Here is a 13,111-nt window from a genome sequence, read left to right as displayed (position 1 = left end):
GTGTGGGTAATTTGTTCAACTGGCTAGACCACTTGTTTTGTGGGGAGCACCGGTGCCGTTTAAAGATCCTTACGACGTACACATACATACGTAGATAGTCACTTCCGTGCTTGAATACACACATCTTTTCTCGCGTTCATGCGGCCATTGATAACTTTCGCGGAAAAACAACTCTATAGGAATCGTTGGAAGTTGTAATCCACGGTGAAAATCGTCGTACTAACGAAACCATGATTATCTGAAACAAATATTCTTAGAATTATATATAAACGATAGAAAATAGAAAGATATTAGAAGCATTTTAGAAAGAGCGATTATCGTCGATGTTAATTGTGGAGAAAGAATAATAAATATTCTTAGAACCGGTATAAAGAAGGATATTATGATATAAAAGAAAGCAACGAAAGAAGAAAAGATGGAAAAAAAGTTATTATCAATGATATTAATCAAAAAGTCGAGTGGGGTGGATCGATTTGATACAGATAAGAAGGTAACAACCTGGAACGAATAATTTTCAGTTTGATACGTACGATCGAATCGTAAACTTCGATCGGTTTAGAAATAACTTTCTGAAATGATTCGAAGGTAGATTTCCGCGATAGTAAAGCCGCGCTTTCACGCAATTCTATTCCTTTAGTCTCGTGCGTGTACGATGATAGATATCACCGAGTCTCTTCCATTGTAATGCGTGTAATGAGAATCGCAAATAGCTGTACAATTTGATAAGCTTGTCAACCGGCGTTACGGTTCGTGGATTCTCGGATAGAATGGAATAGAAGGATTACGGTTATATTCCCTAAGGGCGAAGACTAAGAACGAACAGGGTACATGTTCGCGAACGTGTTTCTTTCTCTCCTCTCAGTGATTTCTTATTATGGTAAGTTCTTCTAACGAACCTAACAGAGACAGAGAGAAGACGAGGAGTTAGCTAGAGAGAGGAGACGACGAGTCTTTCCGATTTCGAGGACGTACGATCGTGAGAAACGAGAAAGTCCTCGCGTAATCGGAAAGGTCGACCGTCTTCGAGATCTTCTCTTTTAAAGTTAGCTACGAAGTATACTTCAATGCGGAAAGCTTCCGAGCAGACACCTGTCATGTTTCTCTTACTGAAGAATCTCTGTCTTTCTCTCTCTCTCTCTCTCTCTCTCTCTCTCTCTCTCTCTCTCTTTCTCTCTTTCTTTCTTTCCATCTGTCTCGTTTGTTTCGATCAAACATATTTCGCTTTCACTGGATCCGATAACATTATTGATGCTCGTTATGAAATCAGTGCCACGGTTGAACGATCGATAAAATCGGGAAGAGATTTTTCACAGACATTATATCGACCTCATCGAGTCACGAAATATCACGATCTCGATCTCGATCTCGATCCTCTCGATCTCAAGAGTTAGACGAGATTGGAGAAGCGTACGATGGAGGCTGCACGTACAGAACGCGTATCGTGCTCGCACAACTTGCCGTGCCGTGCAATAAGAACATTCTAATCTCCGTTCTAGCGGTACAAAGCGCGCGTTAATTACCGTGATTGATTTAAGTCTCCTCGTCGTAGACTTCAGAGCCTCGCCCGAACACGGCGAACAACCAAGCAAGTAAGCAAGCAAGCAAGCAAGCAAGCAAGCAAGCAAGAAGGCACAATATCGACCTCCTCGCGATACACTCCTCGATCCCTTCTTCGATCCTCGATCTTCGTCTTGCTACCTTCTGATCTTTGCCTGTTCGCTTATGTTCACGACGAACGCGTATTGGATACTCGATAGACGAGGAAGAAACGCGGAATTAATTCTCGAAGAAGAAGAAATCTCTCGATCTCGATGGATAATTATTATTTACTTATTTATATTGTAATCATTTTTATCCAATCAAATAATATTTTATATCGAATTATTACAAAGAATTTTATTCTATCTTAAATCTTATCGAATATCATACCCACGTTCGCCAACTTCGAATAAATTTTGATATACTTTAATTACTTGGAGAAAAGATCCTCTCTTTATTATTTTTATAAGATAATATAACTTTATTATTAAAAACATTTATAAATGTTTGCTTGAGAAACGAAAGCATAAGAAGAAAAAAACAAAAATGCGAACTGGCATTTTTTTATATGGTTTCAATTACCGACTTTACGAGTACGAAGAGGAAGAATTGCTGATGATTATCGAAGATCTACATTTTAAAGTACAAATTGAAATTGATATGTTACGCGCGTGCGTAATGAGAAAGGTAAGAAGGGACAAAAAAAGATTGGAAAAAGAGAGAGAGAGAGAGAGAGAGAGAGAGAGAGAGAGAGAAAAAAAGAGAAAAAGGAAATGAAAAGAAAAAAGATCATCGAGAGAATCTCGAAGGACGTTTTCTCGTGGAGAACACTCGAAGATTCGACGAGCCAAGCGACAGCGTCGAGATCGCTCTTGATCTTTCCTCTTATACGCATGTATACGTCTAACAGCGATATATCGAAGAACGGATCAAAAGAAACCGCGACGTTTACCGCGCGAATAGAGCCAATCGCGACGACATCGATTTGCGTTTACTTCGTTCTGTCCAGCCGTATTGCCGTTCGACGTATACTACGACGTTCCTTTTTCTTATTTTTTTGTTTTGTTTTTTTTTCTTCTTTCTTTCTTTTAGCATCATTGGAGCCGGATGTTCGTCACAGATGCATTGGAGATCCTCGTCGACGACATTTCCGCTCTGAGATCTGTCACGATAGTAAACTCCACCCAACTAGATCCAGTTCGCATGAATGTTCTGTTAAAGTTACGAAGGAAGACTACAGATTCGCATCGAGTTATCTTATTCTCCCTTTACTGTCTCTGTCTTTCTTTCTTTGCTTTTATTTTATGTCACTCTCTCTCTCTCTCTCTCTCTCTCTCTGTTTTTCTCCATCTTTCATTCTTTGCTTTTATTGTACGTGTCTTTTTCTTATTGCGTGTGATTTTCTTACTTTGCTCTTACTTCGACTATCTCTTTTTCTCACTCTTTTTCTCCTACTCTTTCTTTCTTCGCTTTTATCATGTGTTTCTCTCTCTTTCTCTCTTTGTTATTCGTTCTTTACTCTTATTCTATGTTTCTTTCTGATTTTCTTTCTTCGTTCTTATTTTGATTGTCCCCCTCTATCTCTCTCTTTCTTCGCTCTTATTATCTACATCTCTCTTTCTTTCTGTTTTTCTTCCCTTGCTCTTATTTTGTATATTTCTCCCTGATTTTCTTTCCTTGCTCTTATTTTGTGTGTTTCTCTCTGATCTTCTTTCTTTGCTCTTATTTTGATCATCTCTTTCTTTCGCTTTTTCTCTTTTTCTCTCTCTATCATTATCTCTTACACCCATTTCGTGTCTCTTTCTTTTCCTTAGGTTTACACGAATACGAAAAGAGACAGACGATGTAGTATAATTGATACCACACTACTCCTATCGTTAATAATTGAGACGTTCTCGTCCTTGAAATACTATACGAGCGTTCATATGCACAAAGTCTATTGCAACGTAACATGCATAGATGATAGAGGACCATACAAAGTAATCCGTGCACAGTAGAACTCGTTGAAACGTAATGAAAGCGTGCCTTACTAATACTCGACTCTCGCTTCGAACTTACTTAACGTAACAATTTGATGATTATGTTTGGAATCACGTATTATTTTGCTTCTTCCTCGCTTTCCGAACTTTTGCGAAATTAACCATTACCTCATCAACTCTACTATTGTTTACTCGTTCTCGAAAGTTAACCTATCGAGCGGTCTTTTTCTTTAGACTTTAAAAGTGATTCGAAATAAAATTTTAAATGATCTAGACGATCGAATAAAAACAACGTTCGCACGTTGATTACTCGTGTTTCACGTTGCTAAAGTATGAATGTTAATTAACGTTTCTGATTACCTTGTACCACTCTTTCCCTTCCCTTCCCCTCCTCTCTCTCTCTCTCTCTCTCTCTATTTATCTATCTATCTATCTTTATCTACTTTTCTTTCGTACCATTGGAAAAATTCCAATGGAAAGAGATCACACGCGGCGAAGTTCGCGATAAAGTAATATTAAATCCTTTACGTAATCCTGCATCATTCGTAACGGCGTAGAAACGAGAAGGACGTGAGGCTGAAGCGCGAAGAACATTTTCTCGCGAATGAGCTCGCGGATTAGCATCGGAAATTTTTAATAACCGGCTCGACTCGGACACGCATAATTTAGTAGCCACGGAGCCGGCTCCGAGTACTTACTTACGAGTATCTACTAGCTCGAGAACAACGGCGTATGTGCATAGAGACGCTTACATGTTAGTAGTATCTATGTAAGTACATACAACATATATGTACGTAAAAGCGGCATTGCGTTTAGGAAAAGAGAGAGAGAGAGAGAGAGAGAGAGAGAGAGAGAGAGAGAGAGAGAGAGAAAACCATGTCGGTCGTCTATATATTCCGTCGATCAGAAGCGATTGCACGGTGTTCTGATCACAAGACATGCCGAGCACGCGGAACACCGTCGGCCTACTGCAAAGGGTGTCAATGGCCATGTGATCGTCGATTGGTAACTATGGCAAATAACGACGTACCACCAGCTTCATGTGTCCACCATTTTGCTAAATCGCCGACCCAACGATCTTTGATTTTTTATTATTATAAATATCTCAAGTACGAGACGTTTTTATTTCTTTTGCCATCGACTTGGAATTTATAACGTTTACGTTCCATGGATCGATGATTCGAAAATGTAAATAGATGTTTGCGAATAGACTTTCGATGAGATAGCTTAGAAAAGAATGATTTTGATTGATTGTAGAAAATATTTGTCTTTTAAGATTGATTAAGCGTATTCTTATTTTGCTTACTCGAAAATGTTTTTCCACGTGAGGTACATCGTTTTTGATGAATTTTTAATAATAATAAAAGAGTATTTATAGTATTATTTAGTATATATATTATTATTAGTTATTACATATCGTATGATTTTAAGATCTATATACTATATAGATTATACTGTATCTAGTATTGATATATAATATATGATATAACATACAGGAGATTTCAGTTAACGATTGTCATGATTTTTTAGGCGTTTTTGTTTTAAATATAAACAATAAAAGACACTTTAAATAGAACATTCTCATTTGTTGACTCGATTGTCAACAAGTTATAAAAATGAAAATTGCAAGAATACTATTTTTTCAAAAAGAAAATGGAGGATATGTTCATTTCTTTTAAATGTTAATATATAACTTTTTCTATAGCAGTATTATAGGTGACATTATGACAAATTCAATAACGTTGAACAAAGGTACATTTCTTCAATAACTTTCTAAAAAAATCATTTTTAATTTAATAATGGATCTGATAAACGTGACACGTTCTTCGAATTTTCCTTCCCATTGGATTATTATTTATGAGGGTATTTATAGTAAATTATTTACGAAACATCCAGACATTATATATATGCATATAGAATTGTGGATCCATGAAGCTTAGTTGCTGTTCCGCATCGCAATTTAATGAAACGTCAATACGAACACAAACACATACATATATGCGTACATGTGCATGAATTCGAGAATATAAACACATACATGCATACGTACATGTTCATGAATTCGAGAACATAAACACATACATGTATATGTATATACATGAATATGAATACACGATTAGCAAATAATATCGACTACCCGAATATAGGTTGTCATATGTAAGAACTATGACATAATCCTTAAGTATCAGAAATATCTTAATCGGTAAATTTAACATTTATACGATCTATGATCGATATAGCGACATACTTATTGTCCAATCATTCTTAAGTCGGAGAAATACGAGTATAAGTACTACGTTAAATTGTTACGGTCGGTTTAATAAATTAATGTAAGAAAAGGCAATAACAGATATTACGAACGTTGCGAAAGAATGTGAATAAAATGAGACAGCAGGATGGGGAAGAAAAAAAAATGAGAAAAAAAGGAAAAAGATAAAAAGAAAACAAAAAAAAAAAGAAAAAAGAAAAACAGAAGAAAGAAAAGGAATAAACGAAGAAAAAATTTCTCACCTCGTAAGTGATATTATATTATTTTTTCTCCTTACGATCAATTTCGCGTCGCGCTCGAACGCCGAGAAAGAGATAAGAATCGAGATGTTAAATAAGAAGGAGTAAAAGAAATCATCGAGCGAAAGTGAGTTGAGAATATAAATGGCTTGACGAGTTTATCTCGAGCGCATCTATCGAAAAGCAGAATGAGTTGCCATTGAGAGATTGATTTCTCGCATTCTCGTACACACACGCACACACATATACATTGTACATACATAGTGTGTATATATATGTAAAATATATATAATATATATAATCTATAATATAATATATTATATAATATTGTATTTACTAATATTATATTAATAAATTTAATTATATTAAAATATAATATCAATATTTATTAATATAATATATATGATATATATTATATATATTATATATTATATATTATATAATATTATATATAATATATAATAAGTATAATATATTAATAAATATGTCGCTATATCGATTATAGATCGTATAAATGTTAAATTTACCGTTTAAGATATATTATATTAATATATAATAAATATACACACTCGTGTATATATATACACACGTAATATATTTCGCAATTTTCGAGGTATAATTCTCGAAGTTATATATATAGCTCGATGTGCAGGGTTAAAAGTGAGTAAGAGTTCGTACATAAATAAATACTTACTACCTGTAACGACCGACTCACGCGAGTTTAGCGCATATCTCGATCGTTGTGGAAAGACGCACGTTTCGGCACGCGTGCTTTAGTCGTCTATTCGTGCCTACGCACTAACAAAGCGAATAGTGCCACGTGTTATACCTGAAACGAAAGAACGAAAGGGAGTTTGCTCAAGTGACACTAAAATACCAGCTGTTAAACGAAATCTTGTTCGAGTAACACTAAAATACCAGCTGCTAAAGGAAATCTTGTGAAATCTGTTCTACTTCATAAAATATTAAAGTTCATTTAAAATTCTCTATTAAAATTACTTTAACAAAATTAGATATAATAATTTGCTGGATGTTTGTTAAAAGTACAAAGAATAAAAAGAATTAAAAAACAGGAAATACTTATAAAACATTATTAAAATTATCAACGAATATACGAAGTGTATATGATATTAAAGTTTGTTATAGATGTTGCCCGTAAAACGAAAATTAAATATAATCATTTTATTGAAATATTGCTAAAAATAATTAAAAAAAGAAGTAAAAAAAAAAAAAAGGAATTCTTTTCGAATATCTGATATTTCTTGAAGTTTGCTTGAGCGATACTAAAATACCAGCTGTTAAACGAAATTTTACGAAATGTTTTCTACTTCATAAAATTTTCGAATTCATTATAAATTTTCTGTAAACAAAATTACTTATATATACATAACAAAATTGTTATATACATAACAAATTTACATAAACAATTTACTGGACGTTCGTCAAAAATAAAAAACGATTAAAAATAAGAAAAGATTCTTTTAATTAAAAAAATCTTGGATTGTACAATATTAGACCTCGTTTGAAACATTGTCTGTAAAAAAAAAAAAAAAAAGAAATTAAATATAATAATACAATAGACATTCCTTAAAAATAATAAAAAGAAAAAGTATGAAAAAGAAATCCTTCTCGAATACATGAAATTATCAGCGAATGTAGAAAGTATTCGACGTGACTCGATTAAATTAGAACACTCAGTAAATCGACGTGTAATAAATTATTATTACTATGATCGTTGAGTGCGTTTTCTTGAAGAAATAACCTTGGCTTCGATTTACAAAACTACACGTTATTCTCGCAACTCCCACGCCTACGAGATCTCGACACTTTTGAAGATATCATCTCTCTTTTAGAGAGATTCTTCGTGGTTCTTTTTCGCGAAGGTAAAATCAGTGATCGTGGCTGCTCTCAGTCGGTGAAAGAAATATACAGGGACAGAATCCTCGTAATTGTGGTATTATCTCACCACAATAAGTGCGAGTTCCGAGGGAGGAGAATGATTTTGCTTGTAACGTGGTAATGTGACGTAACATTCGACCATCGTAATCTGGACGAAGGTCTTTTATTCAAAAAATAAGAAAGAGAGAGAGAGAGAGAGAGAGAGGGAGAGACAGGACTACTTCAAAAGAAACCTAATAATTATTACGTCTTACTTTCTTTTTCTTTTTTATTTTTATTTTTTTTTTTTTTTTTAATATACTTTAATCATTTTGCAAGGAGTATTATCTTAACGAAAATTGAAAATTCACTTCGATCGATTTGCGAATAGAACGAGAACATTTCTATTATCTCAATAAATTTTTCGAAAATCTTTAACGTGTTTGACGGGTCACACGGTCATCAAGATGAACGATCGAAGAAGGTAGACGAAGGAATAGCAAAGCATATCGCGTCGCACGTTTCTTCTCTTTTCTACGAACTCTCTTTCTCTTTCTCTCTCTTTCCATATTTCTCTCTCTCTCTCTCTCTCTCTCTCTCTCTCTTTCTTTCTTTAGACCTACGATCTCGCCTATTACCGGTACAGAGATGTAGCGATAAACGCGGATTATTGTCGCTTGGAAGCATAGCTTACTTAATAAGAAAACTATAAGTATCGAATATTCTCTAAGTATAGTATCTAATAACTCTTCTTATATAACTTAAGTGATGCTACCGACTTTAATTATACAATAAATTAAACTTATAAGAATTGTAATCGAATTTTTCTTGTGTCAATAACAACAACAACAATAATAATAATTAAAAAAGAAAAACAGATAAAAAGGAGGATTAGAATTTTTATCTATCTTTATATGAAATGGACAGCTTACTAAGAGAAGAAGCTTAGGATAAGATAGGTGGCTGGATGTTGGTAACGTTCGGCCGGTGTTTAAGAGCAAAGGTCTGAAACCTACCTAAGGTCATCCGTCTTCCAACGATACGCGATATGCTTCCGTGTACCGGACACGCTATGAGGAGCTTGACCTTTGGAAATTAAATCGTCGATGTTTATTTCTTCTTACCATGAACGCGAGTATAATAAACGGTGCTTTCCTGCAAAATATTCTTCAGGACGAAGTAAGTACTTATTCACGTTCGTTCGGTCTCTTTTTATCTTTTCTTTCTCTCTCTTTCTCTCCTTCTATTTCTCTTTCTCTCGTTGATTTCTAACATGGAATAAAATCAAACGAGAAGCAAGTCGACATGGGTGGGTCTCCGATGTGGAAAGAAAAGGATGGACCAAACGAGCGACGACGAAGATGGACGTTTGGAAAGAAAGGAAAGCTCGATTACGACGTTTCTTCTCGGTACAATCAACGTCTCTACGAGTCAATGATCGTTCTCCGAGTTGGCAATTACGAAGGAGACAATGACACTCGCAAGAGACATTTCGCGTCTAAACACTGACATTAATATTCTTACGTTCCGGGATAATTATCGGGATGTACGTGTATGTATATGTTCTCGTACAAAACTTTAAGAATGTGAAAGTACGTCTTTGACGACGTACCATCGAAGGCTTGTCTTTCTTTTATCTGCTATGATTTCAACTGACTTTAAGGTGACAACTAGGATTTCTCTTGTCGAATATATGTACGTACATATCTATATGAATGAAAGAACTTCTTTTGAAATATTTTTTGCGATATGTGTCGCGTGAGTCACGTGAATCTTTCTAATTGTTGTTAGTTAGGTAAATTATCGAGTACGAAGTTTGATTAGTAATATTGTTTACATTCTTAAAAGATCATCCTTGAAACCGATTGGTGAAGGATAACTATGATATTTTTATTCTTTATCGAGTGAAGAATTTCTTTCGTAATATTTTTCAAACGGTGTAACAATAATCTCCATCTATTTATCTTTCGTCCGTACAACTCGTCTGAATTATCGAAGAAAAATTTTGATTAAGAATATTGTTCAAATCAATTATTTTCACTTTGAGAAACCGTGCTGACTTACGACAACAATGATTTATTCTATGAAATAATAACGAAACATTTCTTTCGAAAATTATTTTTGCAGCTGAGTGATACATCACGATCTATCTATCCTTCGAACATGTTACTCGTGCTGGACCGACGAATAAAAAATTTCAGGTTAACCATCGAATAAAGAATTTTCTTAGGAATATTGATTAGATCAATTATTCGAAACGTTCTCTTCCTAAGCATGAGACAAACTCGTATAATAAACGACCTATGATTACTTCGAATGGTTTCTGGCATATTTTGAAATATGTCAGAAAAGTCGATGACCGATGTATCGATGATGATAAACGATAAGTTAGAGGTTTGTTCGTTGCTAATTCGCCATATGCCTTTCGCACATATGGCGTGCTACTTTCCACGAATTTCTCGATAGACCGCTATACGGGTGTGAGTGTATATATATATATATATATATATATATATATATGACAATGGAATCTATTCTTTCACACACTATCAAAAGTTCCACCGCCCGTTCTCGAGAGTTATTTTCCTTTTTAAATTTCTCCCCTCGTTCGTTCTAACACTCACAGTTCGCTTAGCTTCCACGTTCCTTTTTCTAACTGTACATATGTAACGTACTTACACGGTTATAAGAGGCACGCGTCTCTCCACCGATTCTTCTTGTTCTTCGCGGAAGATCATGCTCTTTAAATGTTCGCGGCCTTGCGAATACACGCGGAACCTTGTCTTCCGATTTCTTCGGATTCCAAGTAGTTAATGTTAATTAATAGCCATACCGTTCCTTCAGAGATATTACACGGTATGCTCGTTTTATAAAAAAGGATAATATACCTAAACGATAATAAATTTGAAGAGAAAGAAAAAAAGGAAAGAAAAAAAATATGGAGTAACAAGAAATGTTATCAGTTACATATATGTTGGTATTTTATCGACGATAAAATTTCATATAAACTTCGTTTTCCTCTTGGAAAGATCTAATCAAGTCCTTCTGTTTTTTTTTCAATTCTCGGTATTTAAGAACATAAAACTCACGGATATATTCTAGCGTTGTTGAATGAAATGATTACGTGTAATGCTATTAACGAGGTGATAGTCGCTCGAGATCTTCCCACTCGTTGGTAAAAACAAATATTCATTATTTACGATACTCGTTATATACGATATAATAGATCTAAATTAAATGTAATTTTCTCAGTACCTAACGTCCGTTGATTTCAACGAAACATAGCGCGATTGATCGAACAAAGTGTCAATTAACGTTACAATATGAGAATATGATTAAACAAATAAAATTACAAATTAGTATCCTTAATATGTTCACAAAGGAGACGAGTAGAAAAAGAAAAAGAAAAAATAACAAAGGAGAAAGAAGAAATAAACGAAGAGGACAGAAAAAGCAAGGCAAAAGAAAAGAAAAGCAAAAAAAAAGAAGAGGAAGGAAAGGAAGAAAAATGAAAACAAAAAGAATACGAGAGAACAAACGAAGAGAGGTAGAAAAGAAAAAGAAAAAGAAAAAGAAAAAAAAAAAAAGGAAAAATAAAATTAGAATGAGACACGAGGTGGAGGATCGTCGCGTACGAAGGCCGAGAACGGAGGACGGAAACAGGCGGGAGAAAGAAAAGGTGGAGAAGCCGAGCTAGGTAAGAGGCAAGAGGCAAGAGGTAACCAGCAAGAGGCGAGTAAAGACACAGTCGGCAAAGCGAACGGACGAAGGAGAGAGCGAGCGATATAGAGAGAAGCTGAGTCTGCGCGATACAGTTTATTTGAAGCGGCACGAAGTGGGGATCCTGGTTGGCACGTAGTGCCGCGTCCTCGACGCGTTTCCAAGCTTTAGTCGCGCGATCCCGTTCGAAGCGTCGCCGTATCCGTATATCGTGTCGGCTTTCTTCCTCGTCTCTTTTGATTTCGTTCGATCGATCGATCGATCGTTCGATCGTTCGATCTATCTCCATCGACGTCTTGGAGATTCGAGTCGAAAGAAGAAACGATCGTTCATGTAAAATCGTTTATATATTTCTTTTCTTCTATTTCTTCTATTTCTTCTTCTTCTTCTTCTTCTTCTTCTTCTTCTCATTCGTTAATTCGTTCGTTCGTATCTGTCCGTCCCACTCCTTTTTATTATATTTCTTTTCGTTTTCTTTTTTCTTCCTTCTTCTTATAATCACGAATCATCCTATTCCATTTCTCTCTCTTTTCGTGGTTCCTCGTCGTTGTCTGTCTCTCTTCTTTTTTCCCTTCTCTTTTTTCTCTCTCTTCTTCTTCTTCTTTTTTTTTTTTTTATTCGTACGATTAATCGAGTGAAAGTTCCAAGTCACACCAAAGAAGGATTCGAAGAGAAGGAAAGATGGTGCCGCCTCGTTTCCGTGCACTCCTCCCCGTCTATGAGTTTACTAGTTTGTGCGAGTGGGGATTCGTGTGTTTGATCGGCAATCGTTGAAGGGAGAAAGAAGCAAGCAAAAGGAAGGAAGGAAGAGGAGGAAGAAGGAGAAGAAGAGAAGAAAGGAAGGAAGGAGATCCTCGAGGATCGAGGTGGGTGCCACCTATATATCTATATACCCATATATCCCTATACACCTACTTATATACATACATGTATACATATATACTCATACACACACACACACACACACGCACACCCCCCTATATAATACGCGTATCTTTCTCTAACGTCGTGCGCGTCATTTTATCGTGCATCGAACGATGTGACGTTTAGCAGGATCGTTCCGTATCGCGTTACGAAACAACGATTTCACGATCGTTCCCTTCGATCTAGTCGTTCCTGCACACGTGCATGGCCGCGCAAAGCTAAACGATAATGGAAGAATTCTTGCGCAGGTCGAATCTCGCTCTACCACTTCGAAATCGTTTGTTACGTAATAAATACCGCAATTTAATCCGGATACGGATCGTCTTTCGTCCCTCGTATCACATACGTAAGATAGATACATAAGTAACTATCTGTGAGAACGCATACAAACACATAAATACTCACATAATAACTTCTAGTCACCTGTTGAATGCGCAAACGATCAGAATATGTTTTCTATCAATTTTTACGCTCGATCACATCTTTACGAGCGTTACCATAACGAAAAATCTTGTTCTCTTTCTCTCTCTCTCTCTCTCTCTCTCTCTCTCTCTCTCTCTCTC

The 13,111-nt window shown here is 35.5% G+C and overlaps 1 protein-coding gene across 2 annotated transcripts in view; it reads left to right on the top strand.

Annotated features, from left to right (window-relative positions):
• The first annotated feature begins 12,191 nt into the window (after positions 1-12,191).
• LOC122637712 overlaps positions 12,192-13,111 on the top strand; it is a 30,873-nt gene continuing 29,953 nt past the window's right edge. Inside the window, exon 1 of one of the 2 annotated variants that reach the window (XM_043830040.1) lies at positions 12,192-12,490. The gene's annotated coding sequence lies outside the window, so the exon portion shown is untranslated. The remainder of the gene's footprint in view (positions 12,491-13,111) is intronic. The other variant, XM_043830039.1, reaches the window with a different exon arrangement.

The sequence above is a fragment of the Vespula pensylvanica genome, chromosome 2 (genome assembly GCF_014466175.1).
Source record: "Vespula pensylvanica isolate Volc-1 chromosome 2, ASM1446617v1, whole genome shotgun sequence".
NCBI classification, from domain to species: Eukaryota; Metazoa; Arthropoda; class Insecta; order Hymenoptera; family Vespidae; genus Vespula; species Vespula pensylvanica.
This window is presented reverse-complemented; position numbering and strand designations above follow the sequence as displayed.